Here is a 10,230-nt window from a genome sequence, read left to right as displayed (position 1 = left end):
TCTCTGTAAGTCTGCAACAATTTTGGTAGCATACGCAGTGCAAGTGTTATTTTGTATACGACATAACTTCATAGAATTTTTCGTTTAAAATACCTCTTGCATTGCGTGTGCTATCAAAATCGTTGCAGACTTATCTCGGTCTGACTCTATTACAATCGACATTATACAACAAATCCATTTAGACCGATTTTTTCGTTGTTAATCGCAAAAAAGACCTAACTGGCAAGTAGCTAATGCTAGTAAATACGCAATATCAAATCTGTTAGTGGTTTACCACCTTAAAATTAGCAGCATTATATAAACTTTCAATGTATTTATTTAAGTTTCAATTCACTGAAGATTGCAAGAGAGGAACAGTTCGCTAAAATGGCAATAGGATTGTAAGTTTTGATCAGATACACTGTATTATATTTGAGTGTCTTGAATCCCCAATAAGGTATTCATTTCTTGACTAAAGCCTTGACCGGTTGACGCCGTACGCTGGATACACCGTCAATTTTTCCATACAATATCAGTTGTGACACTCTAGGTATGTACCTAGTAGTATATGGCATTAACCGAATAATCAAGGCACAACATGCATGATACAGTTACTCAGGCGTACCTATACAAAAAAAACAAGGACATCAACACTTTTTTTTTTCTTTTTCTGTCTGGAATTTGTTCTTCTGTCTGGCTGGATTGTGACCTGTTTTCAGCCTGATTTTGACCGGCTTGCTGGCCTTCGGCACGTACTGGACCACCAGGTACCTGATCTCGGCGGCGGAGCCTAACAATATCGCTACTGTCTCCCCAAACGACGACAGTATACTACGCTTGATGTTCAACAAGTCGTGAGTATAGTTTAATTTAACTTTGCACTGAATAAAATTAATTTTATAAAAATTAGGTAGTTTTTACATTATTAGTTTTTAGAAAGTAGATGCTGAAAGGCATATTTTATTAAATCGGTACCGTAAGGTAACAGTTAATTTAATTCTAAATACCAAATACCCAGATACGAAAAACATGTTAATTTCCTTTTCACCACACCAACTCGGAAAGGCTTACTTTGCACTTCAAAAACGGATAGCAAAGTTGCACTTTGCTATCAGTAATTCAGATGTGAGGCAAAGTAATCAAATGCAAATATTGAGTTGTTTTCTTATGTTTGCTGGTAGAATTGACTTTTAAATGATGATTTTGGATGATAATAGTAGATTGTTAACCAAGGGTTGAAAGGCACCCATTTCTGTCGAGGTAGTTTGGCGCTCGAACGCAGTGAGAGCGCCAATAGTCCGAGACGGAAATGGTGCCTTTCACCCGAGTTAAACACTCTACTTTTCATATCGAATGCGAGGAAACCAAACAAGACAAGGCAATTTCGTAAAATCAGTAATTGAAGTATACCTAATAGACCTACGGCCATGATTTTTTCCTTAAGACTTACTTGCAATCGGAGACTTTACATGTATGAAGATTAATAACCCCTAGCGAAAATCATTTAGATTGCAATATTTACGAAAACACACATTTTTTAACAAACTGCAGTATTTTAAAAATGATTTGTTCAATATAGTATGAAAATCAGCGGGATTGCCTCTTACTTTTTAATTTTATACTTTTTCGTTCTAAAAGCCGCAACAGACTACCGGACCGCACCGCGACCTTGGTGCGCCGCACCATGTAATAACATAATAAAAGTATTTTAAATATTAAATAACAATTTAATTAATAATATAAGAATGTTTTATCTTGTATTTTATTTTATTTTCATGAATATAGTGCTAAATAACTTTTAAAACCAATTTAATATCGTACAAACGTTTAACTGTGGCTGTATAAGATTCTGCCTTTGCTTATTTACGCAAGTGTAAGGTTTAAAAAAATATTTTTGGTGTATTCCTTTTGGTTCCCGTCTTATGAAATCGAGTAAATAGAATTCAACGAAAGAAATCAAGAATAAATTGTTTTTAACAATTTACTTACATCATTTTGTATAAAAAAAGGATCAACGTGGGATTAGTAAAATTAAACAATTACCAATTGTTCCAGGCGAGGAAATAAAGACACTATTTTTCCAATTTGTTTCTACCCGGTTGTTTGTGGGACGGGGACGCAGAGGAGTACACCATTTTTCTGCACTAGAGCATAAACGTATCACTTTCTGCGCACCTTCTAGAACAACAACGACCCACTTTCAGAGCATGAGATATGAAAATATTTAATAACATTCATTTGAATTTGATTTGGTTTGATTTTGTTTGATATTTTACATTTAATATTTGCTTCGGGTTGGTGTGGTGAAAAATTTTGTGTTTCACTCGGGGGCAAATTTTGTTTAACCCTCGTGCTTTGAAACCCTCGCAACGCTCAAGATTCCATTTTTCGAACCACTCGCTACGCTCGTGGTTCAATTTTGGAATCTTTCGCTTGCTCGGGTATCAATATTAGCACGAGCGGTTAAACAACAACTTTGCCCCCTTGTAAAACAAATAACTATTTAAATTTAATTACCTACACCTGCACTTATTTAAAGTTAACCTGAACGCCAGGTGCACCAATTCTGATATAAGATATGAAGTGTATTTAAAATATGAAATAGATTAAAATGTTTACTGCTGCATGTTGTAGGTTCTGTATAAATGTGGCTCAGTATTTTGAATGCTTAAAATTATGTAGTATTAGAAAACTAAAAAGAGAGGTGTCAATTAATCAAGAGTTTTAATCAGCATTAACGCTAAACATTATAGTAGATTGCACTTTTATTAAGTAGGTATATCTGCATTTTGGCTTTGTGTCTCGACGGTTTCTTAATATTTTGATATTTATAATATTTTTAATTATTCACCTACATTTCCAATGATAGTTGTTAACAACCCTGGTGGGTTGTAGGTCCCATACCAAACTTAAATGCGAAAGAAGAAATTTTTGATGAAAAATTTATGAAGTTTTATAAAAAAAAATATTGCTCTATATTTATTTAGATTATGTGATATTTTTTATATTTATAATAATTTATTTCAGTGGTTGACATCGCCATCAGCTGTCCCGCGTCTACTTGCATACCTACTTAGCGGACTCGCGAGGAAGGCATTTAACGTTGCAACTAATAGTGCTTAAATATTAGTCAAATTGTATTGATTATGTTCTTTTATTTATCATTTAATTTTAATTTCCACCGGATGCATCTGCAAGACAAAGTGCCTGCTTTTTCTGATGTTTCATATTTGCAACATGTTTCCAGTCCCACGAGATCGGCAATTTTAAACATCACATCTTGATTTAACTTTCAGTGCGTTTCGCTCAAACTCGTAAGCAAATTGCAAAAAAATAACTCTGACTAGGACCATTTTTGTACATTGGTACATGTGATACCTATAAATTCTATCTGAAATAACTTGAACACATTACATTATCGTCGGGTGACAAGCAAAACTCACTAAGTACTATCAAAAAATTAAAGTAATAATACACTTTATTACACTTGTAACACGGTTTATTGTCCAATAATTTCAATGATGTTAGTTAGTGACTTTTGCTTGTCACCCGACGATATGCTTCATTGATCGGAAATTGAAAATTATGCGTGAAGGTAAGAATGAAACTTGACATGGGAACTATGAACGTATTTAGTTTTAAGATTCTTATTAGATTTTTATAAGTTAGGGTACCGTAAAACCACCCAACTATAGTAAATTACTACAACCATCGTTCACAAGTTCAATAAGTAAAAATAAGTATCAAAACCAAAGTATTTTTTTGTATTTTACGAGTTAAATATTTCTCTTATATTTTATGAAAATGTTTTTGCTCAGAAATGCGTCATTCAAATAATAGTCACACCTAAATGATAATACTATTATTCTGTGCTTAAATTAATATATTGGAGTTCATTTAATCCATAGTTGGGAGATTTTGGAGTTTTAGGACTATAATTGGGTGGTTTTACGTTACCTATAATATAAATATTATAAATAAGTTTATTGACTTAGTGTGATTACATTTACTTTTTGTGTCGTCATTTTTATACGATGTACGAGTATTAAGTAAATAAAGAGTTTGAATAAGTTACACTTTTTTTCATCTCTATTACCTGCAAAGTGGGTCATTGTGTATCTGAGAAGAGGATTGAAAGTTATTTTCGTATTTCTCTTTGTCTCTGTCCCTTGAATTAGATATTGTTCTCATTCTATTTAACTCAGGATAGATTTTAAACTGGGTGTTATTTTTAACCGTTAACTTCGTCGTAAGTACGACTGAAGTACATTTAAGGAAACTAAAATAATTAAATGCTCCATCTATCGCTAGTGTAAAACAGGTATCTAATATAGTGGTATAATACGAGGTACCGCTGATAAATCATAGCCAAGCTGTGAGGACCGAGTCAGCGACTTCATTTCATTACATTTCAATGTTTCGTTTTACAACTTTGTTAACCGATTACATTATTTTTGTTAGTTTAAAAATAAACTAAGTACAAATTAGCCCCCGTATTCATAAAACTCAGCAAACATTTGTTATATTCTGTCCCTTCCTAACAAACACAAATGTTATAATGACGGATAAAGACAAACCATTATGAAGGACTTGTAAGACTTTATTATAAAATCTATTTTTTAAGTAAAGATAATGTTTACATTATAATATAAGTAGGTACCTATAAAAAAATATAAACCATTATATTGTTTTCTTTTTATCACTACGTATATGACGACAGACATAGCACATCGGGTTCTATCTTAGTCAGTGTTTTTCAAAATGTGGGTCGCGACCCCCAGGGGGGTCGCGGCACTTGTCCAAGGGGGTCGCGAAGCTCAGATTTGAAAGAAACTTATGGAAAGCAGATTTAATTTTATTTAACTTCTAAAATAATAATCCAATCCTTTAAAATTTAATGGTCGTTAACGTACATATCAATAAAACAAATTATTATTAGATAGGTAAACTGTATTTATTAAACAGTTAAATAAGTTAAGATCTGTTAGGCCAGTCAAATATGATTTTTTCCAGGAATTTATTCCCAGCAAGCTGGAAATCATCTTAATACCTTCATTTGGTTCTAAATTATTGTAATCCAAGTTTGCTCTATTCCAGGAATTGTGGAAAAATTTTTGCTCTTTTCAGTTTTTTGCTTGTAGTTCAAAAACGGTACGTCCGACAGATAATTTGCTCTAATCGTGATAAAAATTGTTATCTGAGGATCCGAAAAGTACCTTAATATGAATTAGTAGTCAAACATTGTATAAATGGCCGCCACTTTGAATTTGTTTTTTTTTGGTAAAATAGTGTTAAAATCCGATTTTTTTTACCAGTGTCTGATCCACAACAACCTAGCTTGGTGGTGACATTAATTTTGACGGTGGGTTCCTTCTACATTGAGTGGTTTTGTGAATTCAAGGTGAAATGTATGTCCCAGGGCTTCTAAAATTTATCCACACCTCCTGGCATGGAGCAAACTCAGATTATTCGCATTTAGGACCAAATGAAGGTATTAAAAAGATTTCCAGCTTGCTGGGAATTAACTTAACTTTATCTTAAATTACTTAATAATATGTAAGTCGTTTATATACGGATTTTTGCTCCCGTGATAAAAAAATACCATCCTATAAAAATAAATACATATATGTAGAGTGCGTCCTAAAACGCATATGTAAGTGAGTGAATGATAGAAAGGTGCGTTCCAAACACTGGTCTGTGGTTCCAAATTTGTTAGAGTCTGTGCGGAAAGAGAAGAGCCGTAGAATGTATGGGATCCCATACATTTCACGACTCTTCTCTTTCCGCACATGTGCAGTCTGCAGACTATTTTTACATAGACAGAAAAACGTAGAAACGGGGTTTGGGGGGTCGCGAAAAAAATTTAGTGGTCATAAAGGGCCGTGACACCATAAAGTTTGAAAAACACTGTTCTAAGTAAATCCCAAAGTGGTTATTATTTATTACATAATATCCGGGAGACCGAGCTTTCCTCGGAAAACATATAAAAATTCAAAAATGCACGTTTTCCTAGAGATAAGTCCTAGCTAGATCGATTTTTCGGCTCCGAAAACCCCCATATACCAAAATCGAAATCGTTAGAGCCGTTTCCGAGATCCCCAAAATATATATATAAATAAATATACAAGAATTGCTCGTTTAAAGGAATTAGATAGATAGATAGATTTGCATGACACTTTCTGACATCTATCTACTAAAAGATAGATACAGGGAAAAACCATATATGCCTTTATCTATCTGTCTCTATTAAGCCCTCATACATTGTGACATTGACTTACTCGACTTAAAGTCCTTGTTTCCCTTGGAAATCCACCATGGCGTACTTTATCGGGTGTGCCTCACCTTGGGCCATCATAGCCCGATTGACAGAAACTCGGGTGCCACTGAGCGACACCAGGGGGCCGATTTTTGAATTTCCAGCGCTCGATTTCGTGTGGCTCCCTGCAATATATCTCCACTCCTAGACATTTAAATTCTACTAATAAAATTGAAAACGAGTTGTCAATACCACTAGATTCCCAATTCTTATTGCTCTTATTTAAAAAAATATCAGTGCTCTGTTTTCCATAAATTTTCGAGTGACGAAATCGAGCGCTCGAATTAAAAAAAATTGGCCCCGTGGTGGATCACTATGATATGATAATTCAAATAAGTATTTGCCACGTAAAACAGCAGAAAGTTCCAAATGACTAGCATATCACTGGACGTGAGATGTTCGAGTGAGTGTAGTTGCTTAACTTTCCTTGTTGTCCTGATGTATGATCTCGTATTTTGTATTTAGATCTCACAGCAGTGAGATAATTGTAAATGTGATCATTGTTGTCGTATTCCTTCTTAAACAAATAAATATCACGTAAGCACTTTGAGTCATGTGTAAATACGTCTATTGTCTATTAGATCCGAAAATAAATTTATAATCGTCAGTCCATTTGAAGCCCTGTACGCGGGTTGCGAAGAACAACCAACTTCAACGATAATTAAAGAAACATATATTATGGACTTCGGAGTGTAAGTAATAAATAATTTATAATTAAAATTGTTCACAAGCAAGGTTATGTGAAAAATTGATTGTCTTAGGAACATGTCCATAACACCGTATATATTTATATTCTAAATAAATATTTGACTTAAAAACAAAGAAAATATATTTTGTAAAGATCTTGGCCGGACACACTCCCCGTGACCCGATTGTGAGCTTAATAAATCAGTCAATAAAATAAATAAATTAGCTTTTTAATATATAAATTATATTGACTGTCTAATTGCAGGATAATGTTCATAGCAACAGTGATGTACGGAGTAACTGTATACATATGCGGTATGCCACGTTCAAGTGATGTGAATAGTCTTTCAGGCGACCTAACAATACCCGGCCCAGTCCTATTTTCAGAATTATTGGGAAAATTTGAGAATGAAAATCATACAGTGGACAATCTGGAGAGGAAACTTGTCAATCTGAGTTTAGAAGCTACGGATCATGATATAATGTCTCTGACAAGCAAAGGTATAAACAAATCAATTTCCATAGTTTATGAAGTTATCATCTCCTTTTCCATAATAATTTTAGGATAAAAGATATTAATAAATCAATTACATTTATCGCCTTTATCACCAGTATATAGTTTTTTTTTCTACAATGCAATTAAATTTTGTTGTGCTCTGTGCTGCTGTGACAACAGGGGGTATTACTTTAATGTTCTGCCGCCAGAGTGCAGCACTAGCGCCTATAGTAAACCCTAGAGTAACTTATACATACATACTGTGCCTTAAACTGTTTTTTGACAAGTTTTCACAGACCATTTGTTAACAAAAGCCTACCGGGAACGCGAAAATCGAAATGTAGTTATCTGCCTCTTTATCGCTCGAATATGCAATAATGTATCCCCTACGCAGAGTTTCGCGTAATATTCCCTATATAAAGTACTTTTTTAAATCGTAGGAGTAAAATTACCAATAAATAAATTGTCTTAGCGTGTTTATTTATAAAAAGGAATTTACTATTTTACAAACAAATTATTGCAGTGGCACATTGTCTAACTTTTTTTGGAATCTAATTACGATTTTCAGTTTAAATGAAATACAGTAGGTAATAATGCCATGACAATACAATGAAACTGTAAAAAGGTATTGGAATTATGTACTTACTTACCTACTTGTATTATCGAACGAGCGAGCGAAGCGAAGTGAAGTTCTTACATTCAACTTCGAGCACACGGCTGGCTAGGGGCACGTCCCGGCATTTCGATGTGTTTAAGCTGAACTATCAGAGGATAGTTTGATACTCAATAACTTAAAGTCGGACCAAAAAAAGTCTGCAGCGGATTTGATAGCCCACGCAGTGTGTGTTATTTTAAACGTCAAACTTCTATGAAATTATGACGTATAAATGACACTTGCATGCACTGCGGGGGCTATCAAATCCGCTGCAGACTTTTTTTAGTCCGACTTTATGTAAATTTGTTCTAATTTAAATGAAATTGGGTAAACGGGTAGTCGAGGGCATTATATTTTAGTCATTAAATTATGAGCAGGCTCGATCAAGGGGTTATTGAGCTGGAAGAGCTTAGAAGGCCAAAAGGCTGTTTGTGAGGGGTCTTGCTATTCTGGTCATTTTATTTGCAAGAAAGTATGGTCGAGTTTGGTATCAAATGAAAGTGCTCGGCTTACACTTTTATAATATCGTTTTTAAATTTACAAATTAGCAAGTAAAAATAAAATAAAATAAACATAATATAGATATTTGATATTTCGGCTTACCACAGATACAGTTTATTTTAATCTCTATGGCAGCCATTCTCTAAGTGTGTTCCGCGGAACCCTAGGGTTCCGCGACACCCCTGCAGGGGTTCCGCAAGAATTTAGAACACTATGCTTTAGTCGCCTCGAAAAATTTTACTATGCAAAAACACACTTCTAAAAACTATTGTTTTATTGTAGGGTTCCATCAAGTATTTCGCTTTCCAAAAGGATTCAGTCAAAAAAAAAGATTGAGAACCGCTGCTCTATGGTGACTTAAATCTATCAGTTAAGGGCTCCACAGACCTTGCAATAAATCTACGCAATTTTTGATCCATTGCCGCATATAGTGCGACATAAAATAGTAGAAATTAAATAAAATGGAACTCAAAAATTTAATGTCCATACTAAATTGTTGCCATGTGTAAGCATTTTACGTCAAAAATGTGACAGTTACGTAGAAAGTGGCGCCCTCATTTATTAACCGACTTCCAAATCTCAAAAGGAGGAGGTTATCAATTCAATTGTTTTTTTTTAATGTTTGTTATATCTCCGTCATTACTGGACCGACTTTGAAAATTATTTTTTTGGTTGTATGTATATGCATACAGATTGGTCCCGTTTTTGTCAAAGCCCAGTTCTGATGATGGGATCCATGAGGAATCGAGGGAACTCCTCAAATCTTAAAGGCATACATATAGTGATTTATGTATTTTTATCAACAAATCAAGTATATACATTCAAAAAAGTGACATTTGATGTAGTGGAACTGCTGATGATGATCAGAATGGAACTCTTCAACGACGCATAGTTCACTTTTGGCGATTTGTCCTCTTCGTTATGTTTGTTAAGCAAGTTACGTTTTTAAGCCACATTTTGTCAAGCTCGAGTTCTGATGATGGGATCCATGAGGAATCGAGGGAACTCCTCAAATCTTAAAGGCATGAGTATAGAGATTTTTGTATTTTCATCAGAAAATCAAGAATTTACATTAAAAACTGTCGCATTTGATGAAGTGGAACTGCTGATGACGATCAGAACAGAACTCTTCAATGACGCATAGTACAAGTTTGGCGATTTCGAATTTCGATTTTGACGGAGCTGGCCCTGGACCCAGACCTGGACCTGGATCCGGACTCTTATCTGGACCTGTACCCGGACCTGGACCTGGACTTGGTCCTGGACCTGGACCAAGACCCAGAACTGGACCCGGACCCGGACTCGGACCTTGACCCGGAAAACCACTGATACCTATACTAAATAAACCACTATGATTACCTACCATAAAATGTAGGTCTAAAGTATAATGATGCCAAACTTACTAGCCCCTCCCGCTCAAACCCCCGTAAACCGCACCACACGCGCCGTTAAGTGGGTTAGGTTAGGTTTGAACTGCGATCCTCACAGAACCGAACAAAAGTGGGTTAGGTTAGGTTAGAACTGCGAGCCTTACAGAAACGAAATCCTACTAGAAAAGTGGGTTTGGTTAGGTTCGAACTGCAATCCTCACAGAAC

The 10,230-nt window shown here is 34.9% G+C and overlaps 1 long non-coding RNA gene across 1 annotated transcript; it reads left to right on the top strand.

Annotated features, from left to right (window-relative positions):
* The first annotated feature begins 304 nt into the window (after positions 1–304).
* On the top strand, positions 305–4,597 carry LOC134801349 (uncharacterized). Its single transcript, XR_010145664.1, has 3 exons — positions 305–380; positions 699–833; positions 3,007–4,597. It is a non-coding gene; the product is annotated as an uncharacterized LOC134801349 (long non-coding RNA).
* The last annotated feature ends 5,633 nt before the right edge of the window (positions 4,598–10,230 follow it).

The sequence above is a fragment of the Cydia splendana genome, chromosome 1 (assembly GCF_910591565.1).
Source record: "Cydia splendana chromosome 1, ilCydSple1.2, whole genome shotgun sequence".
NCBI lineage: Eukaryota > Metazoa > Arthropoda > Insecta > Lepidoptera > Tortricidae > Cydia > Cydia splendana.
Note: the sequence above shows the minus strand (reverse complement) of the source record. Positions and strands in the feature narration are given on the sequence as shown.